Consider the following 26,127-nt stretch of genomic DNA (forward strand, 5'->3'; position numbering starts at 1 on the left):
AACATCGGGAACATTCTTCCTGCACTTAGCCTGTCCAATCCCGTAGATACTGATTAGACTGGTATCTATTTATTTACTTTATTAATGATTTCAATTAAATATTGGGAACATCAGGCCGCAAACGTTATTTCTTGAGTGTTAGTGCTGGACTTTGACTCGACCTTCCTAGTTAGCCGGCGCCTGAGACTGAGCCAAGCAATGTCCAGACCTGACTTCAACACAAAGTGATGGAGGAACTCAAAGGGTCAGGCTCGTCCAACGCTCTGTGTTTTGCTCGTGATTCCTGCGTCTGCAGTTCCTCGTGTCTACAGACCAGAGTTGCCACTTGACTCCGAGATGACCATCACAGAGCATACGGAAGATAGACACGAAATGCTGGAGTAACACAGCGGGACGGGCAGCATCTCTGGAGAGAAGGAATGTGTGACGTTTCTGTTCGAGACCCTTCTTCAGAGTCTCGTCCCGAAACGTCACCCATTCCTTTTATCCAGATGCTGCCCGTCCAGTATTTTATGTCTGTCTCCAGTATTACTGTGTCTATCATCGGCGCAAACCAACATCTACAGTTCTTTCCGACACATTAGAGGATACCGTCTCGCCATCACTCGGATTACCCGCTTCATTTCCATAACATTGCCACCTCTCTTTACTTTGCTTATTGAAGCCTGATCCTTGTCACACCCAGTGCTCTATCGCCCAGCCTCTCATCTTTCAATCGGGTTCGGCCAGGAAGGAACTGCAGATGCTGGATTAAAACAAAGATAGACACAACATGTAGCTCAGCGGGACAGGCAGCATATCAGAAGGGTCTCGACCCGAAATGTCACCCATTCCTTCTCCCCAGAGATGCTGCCTGTTGCACTGAGTTCCTCCATTTTGTGGCTACCTTGGGTTTATCCAGGATCTCCCCGTTGATGTCCTAACTAGCTTTGGTTTGTTATTATTGTCTCATATCGAGAACCAGCAGATACAGGTTTAGGTTCGGGGGGAATGATTTAATGAGAGCCTAAGGGGTAACTATTTTACGCAAAGGGTGGTGGGTGTATGGAATGAGCTATCCGTTAAGGTAGTTGAGGCAGGTACTGTCGCAATGTTTAAGACACATTAGACTGAAGCATGGATAGGATAGGTTTAGATGGTTATGGGCCAAACGCGGGCAAGTGGGACTAGTGTAGATGGGACATATTGGTCGGTGTGGGCAAGTTGGGTCGAAGGGCCTGTTTCTACGCTGTATGATTCTATGCAGGGAATAAACTTTTGTTTGTGTGCTATACAATCATATCAGATAATGCTATACATGAATATAACCAAGCCACGTACAGTCTGAAGAAGGGCCTCGACCCGAAACGTCACCCGTTCCTTCTCTTTAGAGATGCTGCATGTCCCGTTGAGTTACTCCAGCATTTTGAACCGTCGAGTTACTCCAGCATTCTCTTTAAACCGGCATCTGCTGTTCCCTCCGACACATGCACAAGAACACCAGGTAGAGCGAAGAGGAAAATACCAGAGTTCCGAATATATGTTTTCAGGACAGTTCCAGGGGGAAAAAGTCCAATGTCCGCATTGAGGTAGGTTGGTAGGTCGGGCCAGTGCCCAAACGAATGGAAGGAAGAACCGTTCTGAAGCCGGATAAGAATAGGTGGTCGGCGCGGACTCGGTGGGCCGAAGGGCCTGTTTCCGCGCTATATCTCTAAAATCTGAAGTTAGGTAATGTCTAAAGGAACTGCAGATGCTGGTTAATACGCACAAAAGGACACAAAATGTTGGTGTAACTCAGCTGGTAAGTCAGATCTGGGAAGAAAAACATAAAAAGCTGGAGTAAGTCAGCGGGTCAGGCAGCATCTCTGGAGAAAAAGAATAGGTGGCGATTCGAATCGGAACCCTTCTTCAGACATCTTAATCGGAATTGAGTCTGAAGATGTGTCTCGTCCCGAAACATCAGCTATTTTTCTCCAGAGATGCTGCTTGACTCGCTGAGTTACTCCAGCTCCAGCTCCAGCTTTTTGTGTCTGTCTTCGGTTTAAACCAGCATGTGCAGTTCACTCCTTACACGGGTCTCTGGAGAACATTGATTGGTAGCGTTCCGGACCCTGCTTTGGAAAGGCATCGATCGCTAGTCGGCGAGGACTCCGAGCTGTATCTCTCAAAGAAGTACATGTGAAAAAATTCTCACGGACCATAAAGTCCCTTTTAAAGTCCCTTTTAAAGATTATAGTTATTTTCTTGAATCTCATTAACATAACTCATGAATAAGTTGATGTCCATATGCGGATTCAAATCTTTATTTTTTAAATTCAATCCCACAAAAGACAATTTTTACTCACCTTCTGTCCCCTCTGTCCAGCTTCCGGGTTCACCGTTCGCAGGAGTTCCCACGGTAACCGCAAGAGTTATTACGGATATCGCACGGATATCGCACTGGCCACTACGTTCATATAATGTTGCAATGCTCAACCACAAGTGTACAAGTCATTCTTGGAGAAATTCAAACTTGCTTGAATTTTCTCCCGAGTCACCAAGTTACACGATTACCTGCCGTTAGCGCTACGGTGTTCCACGGTGGTCCACGAATGCCGTACTGTTATCGCACGAGGTTCCCACGATGTTAAACTCTGGTTAACTCTTGCGTCAAGTCGCCCCGTGAAAAAGCCGCTTGAAAGTCCAAATAAACCACATCAACTGATTTGCCTTTAGTTTGGAGTTATTACATCAGAAATCTCTTAAGACTCCCGCACGCGGTGACATTGTTATTTTTAAAATGCCATGTTACCACTTCCTTAACATAAATGCCAGACTACTAGACTATAGTTTCCGTTTCCTTTTAAATAGTGGGTTTATGTTTGCCACCTCATCGCTCTGAGAAACATTCTAAAGTCCATGAAAATTAGGCAACCAGTTCATCCACCATCTTTATTACCACCACCAAGAGACTCTATCTGCCAGCACAAAGTCTTTCTATCATCCACGTGGCACAAGTTAGGTCTTATGGAATATTTGCCGCATCTGGATGAATGCGTTTTAATAGCTCCCAGGATGTCAAGGTCATCTAATCCAAAGTGGCCATCTTGAATAATAAAAACTTGGAGGAACTCACCGCCAACTTCTACCCTGCCCTCAAATTCACCTGGACTGCCCCTTGACACCTCTCCCCTTTTCTTGATCTCTCTGTCTCCATCACAGGACTATCGTCTGAGGTCTACTATACCGACTGACTCTGTTATCTGGACTACACTTCTTCCCACCTGCCTCTTGCAGTCATGCTATCCTCTATTCGCAATTCCTCCTTCTCCACCGCATTTGCTCCCAAGATGAGATATTCCATACATGGACATTATGGAATGTAACACAGAGAAATGTAAGTTGTTTCATTTTGGCAACTAAAACATGGGCAGGGGCTATACAGTGAATGGTGGGGCTCTGAGGAGTGTTGTAGAGCAGAAGGATCTAGGAGCTGGTGCATGGAGTTGACCTTAGTGTTGGAGTCGCAGGGAGATAGGGTGGTCAAAAGGGCTTTTAGCACATTGACCTTCATCAGTCAGAGTATTAACTCTAGAAGTTGGGATGCCATGTTGCAGTTGTATAATTCGTTGGTGAGGCTGTATTTAGTATTGTGTTCAGTTCTGGGCACCATGTTATAGGAAAGATGTCAAGCTGGAAAGGGTACAGAGAAGATTTTACGAGGATGTTGCCAGGATTAGAGGGTCTGAGCTATAGAGAGGTTGAATAGGCTGAGACTATTCCTTGGAGTGCAGGCGGTTGAGGGGTGATCTTATAAAGGTGTATAAAATCATGAGAAGAATAGATGGGGTAGATCCATAAAGTCTCTTGCCCAGAGTTCACCTAGGGACCAGAGGACATAGGTGGTGGAAAAGATTCCCATTGCATTTATAATGGGAAACAAGAAAATGGCAGAACAGTTAAACAAGTACTTTGGTTTTGTCTTCACTAAGGAATACACAAACAATCTCCCAGAAATACTAGAGGACTGAGGATCTAGTGGGAGGGAGGAACTAAAGGGAATCCACATTAGTCAGAAAATGGTGTTAGGTGAACTTTTGGTACTGAAGGCAGATAAATTCCCAGAGCCTGATGGTCTGCATCCCAGAGTACTCAAGGAGGTGGCCCTAGAAATCGTGGATGCATTGCTGATCATTTTTCAATGTTCTCCCGACACTGGATCAGTTCCTGTGGTCTGGAGGGTAGCCAATGTAACTCCACTTTTTAAGAAAAGAGGGAGAGAGAATACTGAATTTTAGACCAGTTATGGGCCTGTCCCACATAGGCTATTTTTTAGGCGACTGCTGGCGACTGTCATAGTCGTAGCAGGTCGCCGAAAAAACGGCGACTGGACCCCTCCTTCGTCATAAAATTTGAAATTGAATCATACTTTAACAACAAAAAAAACTAAGTCGGCTCTGGCGGCAACCTACGTCATCCTGGCGACAACCTACGACAGAACCTATGTCAGGAGAAGTCAAGCTGCGCTCATTGGCGTCAAGCCAACTGTCGCGGAAAAGTTTTGAACATTTCAAAATCCATCTGCAACCAGAAACATGGGCAACTGAGGAGACTACTCACAATCATACAGGTGTCACCCCGGCAACCATGTGGCGACAGCCTAGTCGCCTAAAAAAAACGCCTAAGTTGGACAGAGGCATTAGCTTTACATCGGTAGTAGGGAAGCTGCTGCAGTCGATTATTAAAGATGTTATAGCAGTGCATTTGGAAAGCAGTGACGGGATCGGTCTAAGTCAGCAAGGATTATGAAGGGGAGATCATGATTGACTAATCTTTCGGAATTTTTTGAGGATGTAACAAGTAGAATGGATAAGGGAGAGCCAGTGGATGTGGTATACCTGGACTTTCAAAAAGCCTTTGACAAGGTCCCATACAAGAGATTAGTGTGCAAAATTAGAGCACATGGTATTGGGGGTGGGGTATTAACATGGATAGAGAACTGGTTGGCAGACAGGAGGCAAAGAGTACGAATTAAATGGTCCTTTTCAAAATGGCAGACAGTGACTAGTGGGATGCCACAAGGCTCGGTGCTGGGACCCCAGTTGCATACAATATAAATGATTTAGACGAGAGAATTAAATGTGACATCTCTAAGTTTGCGGATGACACAAAGCTGGATGGCAATGTGCGGTGCGAGGATGATGCTATGAGGCTGCAGGGTGACTTGGATAGTGTGGGTGAGTGGGCAGAAGCATGGCAGATGCAGTACATTGTGGATAAATGTGAGGATATCCACTTTGGTGGCAAGAACAAGAAGGCAGATTATTATCTGAATTGTGTCAGATTAGGAAAAGGGGAGGTGCAACAAGACCTGAGTGTGCTTGCACATCAGTCACTGAAAGCAAGCATGCAGGTACAGCAGGCAGTGAAGAAAGCAATGGCACATTGGCCTTCTTTGCGGGAGGATTTCGGTTTAGGAGCAAGGAGATCCTACTGCAGTTGTACAGGGCCCTGGTGAGACTGCACCTGGAGTATTGTGTGCAATTTTGGTATCCTAATTTGAGGAAGGACTTTATTGCTATTGATGGAGCGCAGCATATGTTCACCAAGTTAATTCCCAGGATGGCGGGACTGACATATGATGAATGAGTCGACTGGGCTTGTCTTCGCTGGAATTTAGAAGGATGGGATGGGATATGATAGAAACATATAAAATTCTGAACTATTTGTGGAATTCCCTGCCACAGAAGGCAATGGAGGCCAAATCACGGGATGGATTTAAGAGAGAGTTAGATAGAGCTCTAGGGGCTAGTGGAATCAAGGGATATGGGGAGAAGGCAGGCACGAGTTATTGATTGGGGACGATCAGCCATGATTGCAATAAAAAAGACACAATACACTATAGGATTCAACATGAACATCCCCCCAGAGCAGAATCAACACTTTCCACTGTGCGGGAAGGCACCAAAATGTCCAGTCTTCCTCCTCCTCCTAGACCACCCGAGGTCGGGGCCTGTTTGAGGCCTCCGCAGCCAGTCTCCGAATGTCCTCCTCCTGCACCTATTTTCTATGTTAATGGATTGGACAGGGTAGATGCAGGAAAATGTTCCCGATGTTGGGGGAGTCCAGAACCAGGGGGTCACAGTTTAAGAATAAGGTATAGGCCAATTAGGACTGAGATGAGGAAAAACCTTTTCACCCAGAGAGTTGTGAATCTGGAATATTCTGCCACAAAAGGCAGTGGAGGCCAATTCACTGGATGTTTTCAAGAGTTAGATTTAGTTCTTGGGGTTAAGGGAAAAAGGGATATGGGGAAAAAGCTGGAACTGGGTACTGATTTTGGATAATCAGCCATGATCATATTGAATGGCCATGCTGGCTCGAAGGGCTGAATGGCCTATGTATTTTCTATGTTTCTATTTAACAGGAATCTGAGGGATAACTTTTTCACAAAGAATGCTGGGCGTATGGAACAAGCTGCCAGAGGAGGTGGTTGAGGGTGGAACTATCCCAATGTGTAAGAAACAGTTAGACAGGTACATGGATAGGACTGGTTTGGAGGGATATGGACCAAATGCGGGGCAGATGGGACTGGCGTAGCTGGGACATGTTGGCCAGTGTGGGCAAGTTGAGCCGAATGGCCTGTTTCCAAGCTGTATCACTCAGACCAACGACATCCGAGAAATCTTCATTCTTCAGTGAATATGGTTCCCCCCCCCCCCTTCTGCAACAGATGGGTCCCTCACACGTGTCTCCTGTGTCCCATAGTTCTATTCTAATATTCCCTCCCCCATACACAACAAGGACAAATTTCCCCCAGTTCTCACCTTTCACCCCACCAGCCTGTGCATCCAACATATCATCCTTCGACGTTTTTGTCACCTCCAACATGATCCCACCACTAATCATATCTTCCCATTCTCACCCCTTTCCGTCTTACGCAGTGACTGCTTCCGCTAAGAATACAGAGATAATTAAAAAAATGTACCACTTTATAATTTAAGAGGCGGAGCTCTATCCCTTCTATCATAGTCTGGGATGGGGGTTTATTCTATACCAGCTGAGGGCTATTCATTTTTTGGGTCTTGCTTTCTTGCTATTTGGTGCAAAGGATTAGTGATTATAGCTTTCACTGCAGTTGGTGCCCAAATCCCAACCCAAGATGTCACCTATTTATGTCCTGCAGAGATGCTGCCTGACACAGTTACTCCAGCACTTTTTTAATTCTAAGTTGCAGATTGGGCCTCAGGAGATATGGGCCAATGATCTCCGTTATTGCCATTGCGAACCGAGGAATCGGTAAACTTATTTTTGTATATAGGACATTTGTAAATTAAATATGTGAATATACCATTGGAGGGCAATGTATTTTGCTACAACTACATTTTGTAAAGTTATGGTTATGTTCTTGCTAGTTATCCTTTTCACGATGCAAACCACAATCTCATTTTAAAGAGCCTATTGGTCTCTGTTTTCCATTTTACTTCTGGAAGTGGTGTGATGACATGGTAGTTCACAGGGACGTGTTGCCCTGTACTTACCATCATTCATTTGAGTATGATCAGTAAGTTGTGCAGGGTCTGGTCACTGAATTTAATATTTTCGTCACTCCAAATCCTTTTGTCACTGACTCCACCCATGTGTCAATCAAATCCACCTATCACTTACCAGGATTTGTCCCATCTAACTGTTCCTTTCTAAGGTTTTGTCCAACCTACCCGCACAGTTTGAAGAAAGCTCCCGACCCGAAACTTCACCTGTCCATGCCCTCCACAGATGCTGCCTGACCTGCTGAGTTCCTCCAGAGTTTTGTTTTTTTGTTTAGTAATTTTAAACTTTGCTATTTTCCAGTGATTAGGAACTGAAACTGACTGTGCCTTCCATAATGTTTGGGACAAAGACCCATCATTTCTTTATTTGCCTCTGTACTCCACAATTTGAGATTTGTAATAGAAAAAAAATCACATGTGGTTAAAGTGCACATTGACAGATTTTAATAAAGGTCAATGTTATACATTTTGGTTTCACCATGTAGAAATTACATAGTCCCCCCATTTCAGGACCTATTAGGAGCAGACAAGGGCATTTGATCCAATTTGAGATACCAGCTACCAAGACAGGTGTGTACAGCAATTCATTCTTCCCCTGCACAATTAAAGCATTGAATAGTCTTCGCCCTCCCATAGTTACTCAACCAGACAACTAAATTTAAGGCATCTCTTTCCAAGAATCCTTTTTTGCTTAAGTCCACCTTCCGCCACCTCCAGTTTAAATTCCATTTGGAATATTTTGGAGGACCAAGAACCAGGGCATCATAATGTCTGGGGCACAGCAATGTCATGTAAATGAGAGTAGTCATGTTTAGTATTTTGTTGCATATCCTTTGCATGCAATGACTGATTGAAGTCTGCGATTCATGGACATCACCAGTTGCTGGGTGTCTTCTCTGCCAGGCCTGTATTGCAGCCATCTTTAGCTTATGCTTGTTTTGGGAGCTAGCCCCCTGCAATTTTCTCTTCAGCATATAAAAGGCATGCTCAATTGGGTTCAGATCAGGTGATTGACGTGGCCATTCAAGAATTGACAAATTTTTAACTTTGGAAAAACTTCTTTGATGCTTGAGCAGTAAGTTTGGGATGATGTGGAATGATCTGCTGGCCAATGTATTTTTTGAGGCATTTATTTGAACGAGCAGATAGGATGTGTCTATACACTTCAGAATTCATTATGCCACTACCATCAACAATTGTTTCATCAATGAAGATAAGCGAGCCAGTACCTTCAGCAGCCATACATGCCCAGGCCACAACACCGTGTTTCACAGATGAGGTGGTGTGCTTTGGATCTTGGGCATTTCCTTCTCTCCTCCATACTTTGCTCTTGCCATCACTCTGATATAAGTTAATCTTTGTCTCATCTCTCCACAAGATCTTTTTCCAGGACTGTGGGTGCTCTTTTAAGTACTTCTTGGCAAACTGTAATCTGGCCATCCTATTTTTGCAGCTAACCAGTGGTTTGCATCTTGCAGTATAGCCTCTGTATTTCTGTTCATGAAGTCTTCTGCGGATAGTGATCATTGACAAATCCACACCTGACTCCTGAAGAGTGTTTCTGATCTGTCAGACAGGTGATTGGGGATTTTACTTTTTAATAGAGAGAATTCTGTCATCGGCTGTGGAGTTCTTCTTTGGCCTGCCAGTCCCTTTGCAATTAGTAAGCTCACCAGTGCTTTCTTTCTTCTTAGTGATGTTCCAAACCGTTGATTTTGGTAAGCCTATGGTTTGGCTGATGTCTCTAATAGTTTTATTCTTGGTTCTCAGTCACATAATGGTTTCTTTGACTTTTATTGGCACAACTGTGGTACACGTGTTGATAAACAGCAATAAAAGTTTCCCAAGGTGATAGAAAGACTGGAAGAAAGACTAGGTGCTGAGAGCTTTCTTATACCTGCATTAAGGAGGCAATTAAACACACCTGAGCAATTACAAACACCTGTGAAGCCATGTGTCCCAAACATTATGGTGCCTTGAAATGGGGGGGGGGGGGGGGGGGGGGGGGGACTATGTATAAACACAGCTGTAATTTCTACATGGCGAAACCAAAATGTATAAAAATGACCTTTAATAAAATCTGACAATGTGCATTTTAACCACGTGATTTTTTTCCTATTACAAATCTAAAATTGTGGAGTAAATAAATGGGTCTTTTTCCCAAACATTGCGGAGGGCACTGTATAACTAGTGTAGAAGCTCAGTGCCAAATTAATGATGGGCTGGTTTTTTAATAGGACTGAATCTTGTTTGAGTTGTTTAAATATTCATGGCTGCGTGATGGGGGGTGGGATGATAGAGGATTTACATGCTTCCAGTTCAGAGTAGGCGTAGTGTGACTCAATGAAGGTTGCTTTAGACACTTGTTCCCACGCATCTCTTGATGTGTTAATTTGACATTTTCTACTGAGGAAAGCAAACGTGAACATTTTCATTGAGGCGATGCATTGCATCAAGACTACCTGGATAACACCTCTGAAAGCTTACTCATGTTCTCGTCTGCAGGGGTAACTACAGCAAGTGTACTGGAATACCAGTACTGGAACACCAGCACTTTCAAGTCACCTTTGTAGTTGCACACAGTCCTTCATCAAAAATGATGTACTTTCACTGTTCTGGGAAAATTCTGGAACCTCTTACCTAATAATAACAAGGAAGTAACGTCACAAATTACAGGTGTTCAAGAGTCACCTTGTCAATGGCAATTAGGGAAAAACTGTCGACGCTACATTAACCATAAGGTCATAGGATCTTTGGTCGGGACTGTCTGAATAATTTAACAAAGGCTTTAGCTTGGTTACATTGACATCCTTGGTTCCCAGGTTAGAGGTACAGCTCAGGTGCTGCTTGGCTTAGCAAAATCAACACATATCAACAGCTGTGTTTGGGATTGAGGTTGTCGTCAAAATTACCTGGTGTGCACAGGGTGGATTTGTTCTGCACGCAAATGCCTAAAAAAAATGGTCCTTTGCTTTTCACTTCGTATAACAAATCTTGCTCCAGCTTTAGTTGCAGCCTTTTTTTCCTGTGATTACTTGTTAATTCTGTTATTTTTAGCACAGACAAGTTACTAAAGGTAATATTTCCGACATCCTTATTTCATACCAAAAAAGGACGGTATAATTTGGTGAACTTCAAATCAAGGCTCAGTTTAGGATTTTAAGCCCGAGCCCTTAAATGCCCTGCGTTGATCAACAATTATGTTGCGGGGAGTTAGCGGGTGAGGAAAAAGAGGGATCCAGGTAGGCAAGTGAAAATAATGCTTCAGTATATTTTGAAAGGTGATAATTTCTAAAACATTGCTGAGCGGTTTCTCCAATGTTTCATAAATGACAAATTTTCGACTTTGTTTGATATGAGAGATACAGATTGTTGGTCTGCACTAATGAAAATAAAGAGTAGAATTTAGCCAAAGGTTTTGTAGAATGTTTTACAGCGCAGGAACAGAAGTTGCTGAGCAAGGTGAAACTAAGCAAAGTGATGTAAGTTGTATGAGTCTCAGAGGAGAATTCCAAAGGGAAGGGAAATGTAGATACAGCATAAATGACCTTAATCTATCAGAACAGAGGAAAAAACAAAGCATTATTAAGTTGGGGGGCTTGAGAAGATTCTGAAGTTGGCATAGGGTAGGTTATGGCAAGATTTGAAGTTGAGGATCAGAAGTTCAACCTCGCAGGACGGCACGCTGGCACAGCGGTAGAGTTGCTGCCTTACAGCGCCGGAGATCTGGTTTTGATCCTGACTACGGGTGCTGTCTGTATGGAGTTTATACGCTCTCCCTGTGACCTGCATGGGTTTTCTGTGAGAGCTCTAACTAGCATTCCAGAAAAATACAATCCAAGTCTGTCAAATCTATCCTTGTAGCTAATACCCTTTAATGCAGGCAGGTAAACCTCTTCTGCTTCCTCTCCAAATCTTCCTCTGGGCGCTCCGGTTTTCTCCACACTCCAAGCAAGTCAATACTACCACTGGGTTATTTGTGAAGGAAGATTTGTACATTATAGGTTGTAGGCTGTACATTGTAGGCTCATAGGCTTGGTAAAATTGTCCCTAATGTGTGCAATATTAGCGTGCGGGGATCGCTGGTTGGCGCAGACTCGATGGGCCAAAGGGTCTGTTTCCATGCTGTGTCTCTAAGCAAAACTAAAATAAACTAAATTCTGAAGATTTGAAGGTCTGAACAAGGGTCTCGGCCCGAAACGTCTCCCATTCCTTCTCTCCAGAGATGCCGTCTGTCCCGCTGAGTTACTCCTGCATTTTGTGTCTACCTAACTAAATCCAACTCAGAAATATCTAAATAAGTTGTATACTGATTATTCCACCTAGGCTTGAATGTGGCTTTGAATTGAACAGGATGTTGAGGTCATGAGGTGGTAAATTCATTGAGCAAGCAGCTGGAAGTGGTGTTGTAACTAGTACCCACAGTTTCTAGTTGTTTCGGATTTGTAATTGTTGAACCAGAGAAACCAAGGACACATCTTAGAAATTAATGACATAATTTGTGGTCAGAATTGAGGTTGGAGTGAAAGTGTAAAGCTTGGATTTGAAGTGAGTGTTGTCTTCAATTGCAATGAATGATCTGGGGGATTATTAGGGATGAAGGTTAGAACCTTGAGGCAAATTCATAATTTTTCTCAAAAGTGAAATCATAAAATGTTCTTTAGCCACGTACTGCAGTTACCAAGACTAGCGAGTTTATGTTTACACAGTGACGGTGAGCAATAGTTTTGTTTTGTCTCAGTCTTATGGTTGCCAAATCTTTATTTGGACTCAGCATTTGATGCCTCCTTGAACTTGGTTTTGAGATTATGGAATGCAAGGTAGGCTAGAAGATGTTTGAGAAAATTGCTTTAAATGTGGGGAGGTGCAAGGATGGAGATCCGTCTGTGATGAAAGTCTGCTGAGAATGGGGCTTTGATGACACAATCTGTTTTAATGCTTACATTAGAAATATTGAGTTCAACCTAATCCAGATTGCACAATTTATTATTTTTCTTATTCATGGTGGGGATTTAGAAGGGCATAGGCATAATTGTGATAAGGGTCTCTCAATTAGAGGATAGAAAGAAAGTACAGTGGAGTAATGGGTGATGGAGCCGAACCCATCATCACACACAACAATTCGTGTTCTTGCGGGGCAATGACCTCTCGGACCAGGTCTTGAGCTGAAGAGGGTGATTATTGATTGGATAGTGCTTTTCAACTGCAGCCCCCTCTTGAATTTTCTATGATTTATGTTTATTTCTAACTACAGTAAAACTCTGATCTGCTATCTAATTATTTAAACTGCTAGTCGGTCGCCATCTGGCTAACAGTGATGCATCCTGTACTTTAGAATCACCAGGGTCCTGTTTCTAGTGCACCCGTAAATGCAATGGGATTGTTTTTCCAGCGCTGCCTTTAAACTTAGCCAGCTCTTTATCCCATGCTCCTTTTGAGCATGCTGGGGCAGGTTGCATTAAAACTGTGTTGGGATATTAATAGAAATATCATCCATTAGTCAGGAAAATCTATTCAACCAGCCCCACCAAAATAGGGAGTGTGCCAAATGAATGAAGATTTACGGTGTGTGCCACTGAAGTATTAGCAGCCTACCTGCTTAGAGGTTAGGAAAGGGTGTGTGTGAAATATCCACTTCTCATCACAAGGATATACTATTGTTAAACCCGTGGACAATGCTGCTGTATTATCAGCATTTGATCAAAGCAAGCAGCTCTTCTGTGATCCCACCATCCTTTGGCTAAATAGAAACTTACTTAACTATATCGGGCTCGAGCTTACCTCTGCTTTGCCATTTAATGAAATTGAGTCATAGAGTGATAGTGTGGAAACGGGCCCTTCGGCCCAACCTGCCCACACTGGCCAACATGTTCCAGCTACAATGGTCCCACCTGCCTGTGCCTGGTCCAGATCCCTCCAAACCTGTCCTACATATACCTGTCCAACTGTTTCTTAAATGTTGGGATAGTCTCAGCCTCAAGTAGGCAGCCGTCTGGCAGGTTGTTCCATACACCCACCATCATTTGTGTGAAAAAGTTACCCCTGAGGCCTATTAAATCTTTTCCCCTTCACCTTGAACCTATGTCCTCTGGTCCTCGATTCCCCTACTCTGGGCAAGAGACTCTGTGCACCAGATCTATTCCACTCATGATTTTATACACCTCTATACTATAAGATCATCCCTCATTCTCCTGCGCTCCAAGGAATAGAGACCCAGCCTACTCATCCTCTACCTTTAGCACCCTCTAGTCCTGGCACCATCCTCGTAAACCTTCTCTGAACCCTTTCAAGCTTGATAATATCTTTCCTTTAGCATAGTGCCCAGACCTGAACACAATATTCTAAAGTGGTCTCACCAACATCTTATACAACTGCAACATGATCTCCCAACTTCTATGTGTAGGAAAGAACTGCAGATGCTGGTTTAAATCGAAGGTAGACACAAAATGCTGGAGTAACTCAGCGGGACGGGCAGCATCTCTGGAGAGAAGGAATGGGTGATGTTGTGACTATTTCAGAAGGGTCTTGACCCAAAACGTCACCCTTTCTCCCCAGAGATGCTGCCTGTCATACTGAGTTACTCCAGCATTTTGTGTCTGCTTCCCAACTTCTATACTCAATACCCTGACTCATGAAGGCCAATGTGTTAAAAACATTTTTGACCCATGTACCTGCAGTCCTAGGTAACTCTGCTCTAGAGCCTACCGTTCACTGTGTAGGCCCTGCCCTTGTTAGATGTCCCAAAATGCATCCTCACACTTCTCTGTATTAAATTCCATCAACCATTAATCAGCCCTCCTGGCCAATCTATCCAGATGCTGTTGCAATCATTCACAACCGTCTTCACTATCTGAAGTCAAGGCTAATCATTCTGCTTGCGCGCACACACCTGCTTGCGCGCGCACACACACCTGCTTGCGCACACCCACACCTGAGTTACTCCAGCGTTTTGATTTAAGGATAGTATTTCCCTCGTCTTTACCCCACCAGTCTCCATATCCAATGCATCATCCTCCAGCATTTCCGTCATCTCCAATGTGATCCCTTTCTGTCTTCTGCAGAGACCGCTCTCTCGGCAACTCCTTGGTTTACTTAACTCTTCCCACCCAACCTTCCCCTCCCAAGGTACTTTCACCAGCTACCACAAGAGATGTAACACCTGACCCTATATCTTCTCGCTCGCCTCCATCCATGGACCCCAGTAGTCCATCCAGGTGAGACAGATGTTCACGTGCACATGAAAATGCTTTAAAATATATAAAAGACTAGACTAAGTGGGACCCGTTGGGTCCCAGCATCACACGGGAAGGCTGGTCCCCCAACGCAATATTCCACCTCTCCACCAATTCCAATATTGCTGGCCAGTGGGGGGGGGGGGGGGGGGGGGGGGGGGGGGGGTTTCTGGAGCGCTAGTATGTGTATTGTGGGTCAAAGGGACTGGCTTCCAGAGGGCTAGTATGGACATTGTGGGCTGAATGGATTCTTGGGCTGGCAGCTCAGTCACTCTGGCCGGGCAGCTCAGTCACTCTGGCCGGGCAGCTCAGTCACTCAGGCTGTTGTGCACTGAAGGAACTGGTTTCCAATGGGCTAGTATGGACATTGTGGACTGAATGGATTTTTGGACTTGCAGTTCACTAAGTCATGGGTGGTGGGCTGGCACTTCAGTCACTTACAGCTGGTGGGCTGGCATTTCACTTACTCATGGCTGGTGGGCTGGCAGCCCAGTCACTCACAGCTGGTGGTGGTAGTTCACTCAGTCACCCCTCTTCCCTTCTCCCCCCCCCCCCAATCTGCTCCATGCCATTCCCCTCCCCCACACGTATTCAGTCCATCTCCCCTCAATCTCCCCCCCATGCACTCTTAGTGGCTCTCCACACACACACACACTCACACTCACGCAGACACTCACGCAGACACACACTCAGACACACATACAGACACTCATACACAGACACAGTTAAACACACACACATACACACACACACATACACAGACACTCACACATACACACACACACATACACAGACACTCACACATACACACACTCATACACAGACACTCACACACTCATCCATAGACACTTACACAGACACAGCAACTCATACATACGCACGCAGACAGACGACGTGCACATACACTTTAGAACCAATAGACATTTTTTTGCAAGCTTTAGAACCAATAGACATTTTTTTGCAAGCTTTAGAACCAATAGACATTTTTTGCAAGCATTGTAGAAACAAAAGAGACACTTTTTGCAAACATTGTAGAAGCAAAAAAAGACACATTCTGCAAGCATTGTAGAACCAAAAGAGACACCTTTTGCAAACATTTTAGAACCAATAGACACTTTTTGCAAACATTTTAGAACCAATAGACACTTTTTGCAAACATTTTAGAACCAATAGACACTTTTTGCAAGCATTTAGAACCAATAGACACTTTTTGCAAGCATTTAGAACCAATAGACATTTTTTTGCAAGCTTTAGAACCAATAGACATTTTTTGCAAGCATTTTAGAACCAATAGACTTTTTTTGCAAGCATTTTAGAACCAATAGACTTTTTTTGCAAGCATTTTAGAACCAAAAAAGACACATTCTGCAAGCATTATAGAATGAAAAGAGACACTTTTTGCAAACATTTTAGAACCGATAGACACTTTTTGCAAACATTTTAGAACCAATAGACATTTCTTTGCAAGCTTTAGAACCAATAGACATTTTTTGCAAGCTTTAGAACCAATAGACATTTTTTGCAAGCATTTTAGAACCAATAGACATTTTCTGCAAGCTTTAGAACCAATAGACATTTTTGCAAGCTTTAGAACCAATAGACATTTTTGCAAGCTTTAGAACCAATAGACATTTTTTGCAAGCATTTTAGAACCAATAGACATTTTTTGCAAGCTTTAGAACCAATAGATATTTTTTGCAAGCATTTTAGAACCAATAGACACTTTTTGCAAATATTTTAGAACCAATAGATACTTTTTGCAAGCATTTTAGAACCACTAAGGGCACTCACATTTGAGTAAACATGTGTTCAGTGTTATTCACAGCTCAGAGAAACGTGACCCTCTGCCTTCCTCCATCTTGAAGAGTGAGTGAGGCACACCGCTTCCTGGTTTTATAGTCCCTCCCCCCTGCCGCCAGCGGGGGCAGCAGAGAGAATGGGGAATTTTGTAAAAACATGAATATCTCTGTCATTTTTAATCGACGGGAAAAATCCTCGGCACACATGCGGCGGAGGGGGGCTCTGAGCGAGGTGGCCAAAAATGACGGCCGTAGGTGGCGGCGTTCTTTCGATAATCGCAGCACAGACGGCCAAAAGCGGTCAAGAACAGAGATTTAGTAATATAGAAGATATATAATGGGAATCCTGAACTAGGTTATAGCTTATTTCGTCTCAAGCAGGCCTTTTCCAGTGGATTGATAAGAGAGAGAGAGACAAGCCCGGATTTGCCTCGGGTTGTTGTGTATTGAGACAATGACCGATACCGTTGAAATTTGTCTACCAATTGATGAGAGAGAGAAGCTCAGACTTGTCTTAGTGTATATTGAGACAATGACCGTATTTGAGACAATGACCGATGCCTTTGAGATGTCCTGTCTTGAAAGTACCAACAGGGCACTCACTTAATTTTTTTTCTCTGTTGTCAGCCGGGTAACCTCGGCAGCTTTTTAGGTTGCGAAATGACAGTTTAGGTGGTCATTTAAGACGGTTTGCATGACGCGTGCGATAATGTGCTCGGACGAAGTGCGTAGTTACCAGTCGGAATTATGCTCAATGAAGCATTCACATATTTTTTCTGCTTCAAATAAAGTCACAAACTAAACATATTCACCAATCAAGACATGATATATACCACAATGACATGCAGCAAAATTATAATACAGTATCTCAACTCTTTTTACACATTGCAATTTCCATTTGTTCTTTCCACTTCCAAACAAAAATGAGAAGGCAATCGGTGTGGTGTGGTGTGGATGGATTGAGGCAGGTGAATTAGTACGTGTTGGTTGGAGTATGTAAAATTGTGAGGGGAGAGCATGGGGGAGTGTCAGTGGTGTTGAATGGGGGATCAGAACGGGATGGATGGGGGGAGGGATCAGTACAGAATGAATGGGGGTTCAGTACAGGATGAATGGGGGTAGACAAAAATGCTGGAGAAACTCAGCGGGTGAGGCAGCATCTATGGAGCGAAGGAAATAGGCAACGTTTTGAGTCGAGACCCTTCTTCAGACTGTTGCCCCCATTCTTCTTAAATGGGGGGATCAGTACAGGATGGATGGGGGGGGGGGGTGGATCAGTACAGGATGGATGGGGGAGGGTCAGTACAGTGTGGATCGGAGGGTCTGTGCAGGATGAATGGGTGATCACTACAGGATGAATGAGGGGATCAGTACAGGATGAATGGGGGGGGGGGAGATCAGTACAGGATGAATGGGGGATCAGTAGAGGATGAATGAAGGGATCAGTAGAGGATGAATGAGGGGATCAGTAGAGGATGAATGAGGGGATCAGTACAGGATGAATGGTGGGGATCATTACAGGATGAATTGGGGGACCAGTGTAGGATGGATGGATGGGTGGCAGGAGAATCAATGCGAGGTGGATAGGGTGATCAGCACAGGATTAATAGATTGGGGGGTAGATAGGGAGTGGTGTACAGGGGATGTCAGTGAGGACTGAAGAGAGGGCGGGAGAGAGAGAGGGCGGGAGAGAGAGGGCGAGAGGGATAGAGAGAGAGAGACGCCGTTGGCAGAGTGGCAGGCAGCGGCCGCTATCAGGGCGGGCGGGGTGCGGGAGGAGGAGATGGAGTTGCTGCCGCTGTGCGGGGCCCGTCATTCGCTCCGACCCATTGTCACCCTGCACCTAGTATCTGCCCCGCACAACAGCCGCCGACGAAACGAAGCTTCACGTTCCTTTTCTCCAGAGATGCTGCCTGACCTGCTGAGTTACTCCAATTTTTTGTGCCTATCTTCGGTATAACCAGTATCTGCAGTGCCAAGCCGGGCAAAATTACTCGGCGTTTAGGTTGCCCGGCGGCACTTTGGGTGGTCAATGGCACCCGGGCAACCGCTAATTTCGTGCCCTGTGATAAGATGCCTTTGAAATGTGTCTACTAATTGACAAGAGACAAGCTCAGACGCATCCTGTGGTAACGTGTATTGACTGTATCTCTGACCATGCCTAACATCTTTGGAATGTGACTCAGTGACAAACGCACAGCATAAAACATCATGCAATTCTGCATGCAATTCTGCTCATTGTAGTGGTGGCATGGGGGAAGTCAAGTGTCTGCTTATTCGACTGGTGTCCCCCCGTCACTTTCCGGCCAATGATCAGTGAAGCTTGAGTTGGTCAAACTAACCTTTTTGTCAGTTGTCTGTTTGTTAAGGAGTGAACCTCTGACCTCATCTACTGCACACATTTCTCTCACCACCTGAGTCGCCCATAGCCGTCCCTCCACGTTTAGATTTCACTTCACTCGTTCTCTCCTAATCTGGCACCCATTTGTCTTATTTTCATCACTAGGTTTCGTCATTCCATCCATTTTGCCAATCATCTATCACCTCACCTGTATCCACATCACTTGGAAGGCTTTGTCCCACTCCAGCTCTCTTTTCCAGCTTTATGTCCCTCATATCTATAGGGAGGTTTCACGGCAGTCGGGTCACGACCCATGATCCGTACTGTTGCTACGCTACTCCAAATGGATTACACGCGATGTACTGCAGGTAGGCACTTAACATTGTTTCCAGCGTAGCGGGCCAGTTAAAACCCGCTGAAATGGTCAATTTTTGCGCTGTAAATAATGATGGAAATCGGGATAAGCGTGTGAGACATTTAGCATACTTCAGAATTCCAAAAGTGAGGAGAAATGACGGTAGATAAAAACGAGAGCTGAAGGGACAACAACAGCCAGAGTGCTTGGTGAACATTGGCCGTTTGCTCACCTCATTTCATCAACAGTAAGGCATTATTTGTGTTTTTTCTTGATTCCTTTGGCATCTAAAAAGTTTCAGAAGTGATAAATCTGGCTGTAATTTTTTAAAATCGCCCAAGGTTCTCGTGGGTTTTTACATACAAAATGAAAACGCATCTGAAGAAACATTTACAGCCAGATTTATCACTTCTGAGAATTTTTAGATACCGAAGGAATCAAGAAAAAACACAAATAATGCCTTACTTGATGAAATGCAGTGAGCAAACGCGATAATTCCCAATATTTTCAATGTTTACCAAGCACTTTAGCTGCTGTAGTCCCTTCAGTTCTCGCTTCTCTATACCTTCATTTCGCTTCACGTTTGGAATTCTAAAGTTGGGTACATGTCTCTCACACTTACCCCGACTCCCACAAATTTTTTCAGCGCAAAAATTCAACATTTTGGCGATTTTTAACAGGTAGGAAAGTACGCGTTTCTAGCATTAATAACATGTACCGGAAGTGATGGATGTCTTCCAGTTGGATTTAGCGGCTCCGTGCATCGAGCCCTATGACCCAGTGACCTTCCGTGCAACCTCCCTATACTCCATCAGTCTTAGGATCCTGACCTAAAAACCTTGTCTGTGCATTTCCTCCACAGATGCTGCCTGAGTTTTTCCAGCATTTTGTGGTTTGTATGATTTCAGCTTCTGTTTCTTGTGTCAAGCCAATTGCATTCAATCTACATGCAACAGGAGGATAATGTCGGAGATGTGTGGAATTGGAGACTGAAACGAGATTTTTGAGCTGCAATTAGAACATGGATAGTGTGACCAGTTTTAAACTGTATAATGCAATAGCTAGCTTAGGCACAGGCATAATGGGGTTGAATGGCAAACTTCCATGCTTTCAATCTCTGTAGGTTGACTTGATTAGGTCACGGCAGCCCCATTTTGTAAGATTAATAGTTTGATGCATAGTGTTATTAGCTTTCTCAGATCAGGTTGTGTTAGCTCACTATTCATTTTTAAGTTTATCCAATATCTTCCCAGTTTCATCATGGTTGAACATTAACACCCAGCTATTTCTCCTGTATTGTAGCTGCGCAAAGGTGCACCCAGTGTGAAACATGTCTCCCACACCCGAATCCTCTGGTGGCATTGCCAGTTTGATGCCTAGGCCCATGCCTTTCACAGCTCAGTTGAGAGTGCTCAAACATTGTCATATAGTTTGCTTGTGTTTTGTTTGCATTTAGGTTGGATGATTATTAAACCTATTGGTGATTTAAAGTTTCCATGAGAGTTGGTCATTTATTTGGATAAATGTTTGTGATGATGAATGTTTGTAATTCTTAAGGTGTAAAATTTCTGAGGAGGACTTTGGTAGAGTTATTTAAGCCACTTGTAGAATTAGAATATTTGCAATGATGTGTTGAAGTAGTTTAAGACCACAAATTCTGGTGAGACAAGAAATTGTGGTGTGAGTTGGTCAGGCTGTGAAATGTGATGGAGTCGTTGAGAATTATCTGTTAGCTGGGGGAGGGCAGAACTAAGGTTGTATTGTGGCTGGGTTACCTTAACCTGACCTTGGGTAGTAACTAAAATACACACTGTCTGGCTTCCATCTGTGCAGCTGTGGCTGGTGTGGGTTTGCTGATCAGCCTACTTGGGGCCATGGTATGGGCTTTGCTGTGGGCTTGTCTTTAGGTTATCTGGCTGGGGTTTTAAAAACATGTTGTGCTACATGATGGAATTGCAGCAAGATGTGGGTGTTTGCAGTTTCCACCTGCCCATAACAGCTGGATTGGAGCCTAAAGGAATGCAGACACATACTCTCTTCATGAAATTCTATCCTGATGAGAATGTGTGTGCAGATTTGGTGAGAAATTTTCTTTTAATTTTAACATTCAGCAAAATTTATTGACGTATTTAAATTTTCTGCGACCTGGCGAGGCCTTCTGGCTTATTTCACCTGTGATCTTTGTGGTTTGAGTTTAGTTTGGCTGTTATCCTAGTTTTTATCGTGATTCTTTGTTATCTGATGGCAAGTTTCATTGTACAGGTGCACAACCTTTTATCCGAACATCCAAATAACGAAAAGCTCCGAATAGCGGACATTTTTTCGGTCCTTGAAGAAAGGTCCTTGAAGACGTTCACCGAGGGCGGCCCGCAGAGGTGACAGCGGAACCTCCGGTCGGTCCTTGAAGAAAGGGGAACTAAATCCCCATTCATAAAAGAGAAGGTGAGGGTATATTGCGCGGGAGGGTTAATAATTGACAATCTGCTGCTGCCTGCCCGCTGAGTTAAAAAGTTCCCACGGTAGACTCACGATACACAGTGTATCGTGAGTCTTGCGTGGGAACTTTTTAACTCAGCGGGCAGGCAGCAGCAGATTGTCGCTCCCTTCAGTTTCACCCCACCTACACCCCTCTGCTTCCCGGCCATGTGTGTGACCCCTTCCCTCCCCTCTCCAGCACCCCGCCCATTGCACCGGTGCGGGGGCTTTGCACTGTCTTCACGTCGGCGATGCCAGCAGGTCAGTGCCAGTCACCGGAGACGTCAGGACCAACGGGACACCGACCCCCAGGCCCACTGCAAGCACGGAGATCCCTGAGACCCACAGCCAGCAGCAGCCCAGCCCCGTTCCAACTCCAGAGGAACACACTCCCCGTAGGTGTGCAAGGTACGTCTTGTTCTTGGGGTTGCGGATGAGGGGGCGCAGCTCCGTCTGTGGGCGAACTGCCACTTGTCGCTGTAGCGGCCCATCGGGGAGCGGGTTCCTGTTGGTCCTGACGTCTCCGGCCACCCCCCTGGACAGGAGCTGAGAGACGTCAGGACCACCAGAAGCCGCTCCCCGATGGGCCGCTACGGCGACAAGTGGCAGTTCGCCCACAGCCAGCGCTGCGCCCCCTCATCGGGACACCGACCCCCAGGCCCACTGCAAGTTTCCATGAGAGTTGGTCATTCGAGATCAGCACCTCCAGCCCAGCCCCGCTCCAACTCCAGAGGAACACGCTCCCCGTAGGGGCAGAAGCTGATGGTGTGCAAGGTACGTCTTGTTCTTGGGGTTGAGCAGCTCGGGCTGTGGGCGAACTGCCACTTGTCGCCGTAGCGGCCCATCGGGGAGCGGATTCCTCTGGAGTTGGAGGGACAGGGAGACACAGCGGCTTTTGAGAATGGTGGGCAATCACTTCCAAAGTTCTGCCCACACAGTCAGTACACCTCTCCTACATTTGTCTCCCGCACTAAGATCATCTCGCAGAGAATGATCCCAGCCTAACCCTCCCTATTCTCTGCTATTCTGCAAGAAAAAACTACATTGAAGACTCAAACTCGCGGTCGAGTAATTGCCGGGATCGAGGCGCAAACTCGCGACCTTGCGGATATGAGCCGAGCACTCTACCACTGAGCCAGCCGTTAAAATCTACGCTAAAAATCTTCCAATCCGAAAGCCGAAAAATTCCGAATTACGAAAAGTGTCTGGTCCCAAGGCTTTCGGATAAAAGGTTGTGCACCTGTATTTACTTATTACATTTTTACGTGTGCAGTTTGCAAATTTATGTTCGATAAATGAATTATTCAAGCGGAAAATTTGAGCAGCTAATTTTTGGATTTTGATTCCCTTTGGTGCATTGTGACCGACAGTATGATAAAGCGTGAATCTGCTGCACTCTCATGCCGCTTTCCCATTTCCAGCAAAAGCTGTCTGTGGCCTTTTCTATAATAAATAATTTAGATGATGCTTTGGTCCTTTTTGCTTAGAGCTTTTAAGTTTGCAGCCATAGCTGGATTGGTCCCTGTAGGTTGAAGGATTCTGCTGATCTGCTGCGTCACTCATGAAATCTATCTCTGCCTTTTTGTAGGACTAGTCCGAGTAAAGACTGAACTATGATGCTGAGATCTGTGCAGGAAATATTGCTGAATTCTTCTCTATCCAGTAAGTGAAAGAAATTAATCTCAAATATTTTAAACCAAAATCTGACCTGTTTATTTTTTGCATATGAAGCCAGTGTTATGTGTCCTTGGTTCTCTGCTGGAAATCGTCTTGTATATTTTTATTCCATTGCAGTTAAGTGTGAACTACTTGAGCTCCATAACTCATTACAGTTTGTTTTTATGATGCACCTTTACTATAGAAAAAATCTGAATTGTGATGCAATGTCTTTCATTTTTTTTGTGATAAAAGTGAAGCTTTCTCATTAAGCTTCAATTTGTCTGCTTTTCAATTTTTTGTTTTTCTGTATTTGTACAGAAAACCTGGCAACCTGATTTGTAGATTGTGATGATGTTTCACATTTTTTCTTAAAATGATTTTGTCTCCATATTTCCCATTAATCCTAGGAAATACTGGCAGTTTTAATTGTTGAAAGTTGAATTACTAGTACAGGTGCACAACCTTTTATCCGAAATTCCGGAAACCGAAAAGCTCCGAAAATCAGACATTTTCGGTCCTGGAAAAAAGGGAGGGTATATTGCCCGGGAAAGTAGGAATCCCTAGACCTAGTACAGTGAGCGTCCACCGAGGTTCCGTGGTCACCTCTCCGGGTGACCCTCGGTGGACGCGCACTGAACTAGGTCTAGGGATTCACAAAAATGCTGGAGAAACTCCGCGGGTGCAGCAGCATCTATGGAGCGAAGGAAATAGGTAACGCTTCGGGCCGAAACCCTTCCTCAGACTGCCCTATCAGTCCCCCCTATCAGTCTGAGGAAGGGTTTCGGCGAAGGGAGGGGAGAGAAGGGAAAAGAGAGAGGAAGGATCTGCCGGACATGCTGTGTGTGTGTGTGTGTGTGTTTGTTTGTTTGGCGGAGTCTGAGGGGAGAAGGAGAGAAGGGAGAGAAGAAGGGAAGGGAGGGAGAGGTCCAGCGGCGGGAATGGATGCCTGGGTCCGGGCGTGAGCTGAGGCCGAGGTTTATAAACGTTGCTGCAACCCCCGGCCCGGCCCTCCGTGTATTGTTCACCGCGTCTTCCTGGAGAGAGGGGGGAGGGCGGGAGCCGGGGCTGTGTGCGTGAAGCACGGCGAGTAGAGGGACGGGAGAGCTGCCCCGGGAGCGTGAGGGCACCTCCCCCTTCTCCATTCCCCCTCACATCCCCCTCCACACCTACCCCTTTCTTCCCCCTCTACCACTCTACTCTCTCTCGGCCCGCAGCGATCTGCCGGACATGCTGTGTGTGTGTGTGTGTGTGTGTGTGTGTTTGGCGGAGTCTGAGGGGAGAAACGCCGGCACTAAGAGCGAGCGAACGCGCGGACAGAACGGACAAAAGCAACGATCATAGGTCGGAATAGGTGACCAAAGATCTTTGTAGGTGACATTTCGGGTCGAGACCCCTCTTCTGACTGACTCAGGGGAAAGAGGAGCAAGAGCTATGGACGGTACTAAGGACAAGTGAATGGAAGATATGCCGATATCTCCCGTTTCCCTTTCCCTTGACTAATCAGTCTGAAGAAGGGTCTCGACCCGAAATGTCTACCAACGCTGCTCTATGAACGTTGCTTTCGTCCGTCTGTCCACGCTTTCGCTCGCTCTTGGTGCCGGCGCTTCTCCCCTCATGGCAGCTATTCTAAAAGTCGACCCGAAATATCACCTATTTCCTCCTATTATCACGTATTCCTCATCAGAGATGCAGCCTGATCCGCTGATTTACTCCAGCCTTTTGTGTCTGTCTTCGGTTTAATCAGCATCTGCAGTATGTGCCGTTTAAAAAGTACAAGGCATGTGCCGTTTAAAAGGGAAGTGATAAAAAACATTTAAAACATTTAACAACACCTAAACTGTTCCCCCGCAACGCTGCGAGAGGCATAACTGAAGTCGGGTCTGGGTTACTGAAATGACGGAGGTTACGCTCCGGTGCGGACTACGTGTCAGTTCATTGTATTTCGCAGGAGTGGACCATCTTGCGCGCTATAAGATCTTTGCTCCAATTGATTTGATTACTTAGGCGCGGGGCCCAATTGGGAGAAATAGGTCCTATCGGCTAAAGGCCGGCCCTGACCGGGTAACTGCCGGGATCAAGGCGCAAACTCGCGACCTTGCGGCCACGAGCCGAGCACTCTACCACTGAGCCACATGTTAAAATCTACGCTAAAAACCTTCCGTTCGGAAAACCGAAAAATCCCGAAATCCGAGAAGTGTCTGGTCCCAAGGCTTTCGGATAAAAGGTTGTGCACCTGTACCTGTCATTTCTGTAAGCACAGCTCACTCTACGTGCATCACTTTCGTGACTTTGGACTAAATTTCATCCCAGTTGAGGTACAAATTCAACTGCTACCTTCTTACAGAAAACTGTATTCGCAACAAATTTTACAAATTCCTGTCTGCACCTGGTAATCTTAGGGATTTAAAATCTCTGTTATAGTTGAAAAATAAAGATGTAGGACCAGCTGCGGTTTATTTACTTTAGAGTTTTTCCAGACATTTTAACTCATTATAGATATTATCTGTTTGTGGAGTCACTCATGGAAATTTGCACATCACTGTGGAGTTTTTTTTGGGGGCTCTATTGTCACCCATTTTAATGTTACTCTATTGCCTGCATACACTTATCTTGGGATATTGGTCCCTTGCACTGAGTAAGTATTTGAGTATTGCCACAGCTGAGCCTGAGCCTTTTGCTATTTTTTTTCAACATTTAAGGGTCTAGAAATCAGTTTAGAATTGAAACCTTGGCTAATGTGTTTTTCTGTTGAGAATTG

At 44.9% G+C, this 26,127-nt stretch overlaps 1 protein-coding gene across 4 annotated transcripts in view; it reads left to right on the forward strand.

Annotated features, from left to right (window-relative positions):
- arhgap32 (Rho GTPase activating protein 32) overlaps nt 1-26,127 on the forward strand; it is a 539,690-nt gene that overhangs the window by 14,761 nt on the left and 498,802 nt on the right. For all 4 annotated transcript variants that reach the window (XR_004416763.1, XM_033049880.1, XM_033049882.1 and 1 more), the window contains exon 2: nt 23,299-23,372. The gene's annotated coding sequence lies outside the window, so the exon portion shown is untranslated. The remainder of the gene's footprint in view (nt 1-23,298; nt 23,373-26,127) is intronic.

This window comes from Amblyraja radiata, chromosome 33 (assembly GCF_010909765.2).
Source record: "Amblyraja radiata isolate CabotCenter1 chromosome 33, sAmbRad1.1.pri, whole genome shotgun sequence".
Lineage (NCBI taxonomy): Eukaryota > Metazoa > Chordata > Chondrichthyes > Rajiformes > Rajidae > Amblyraja > Amblyraja radiata.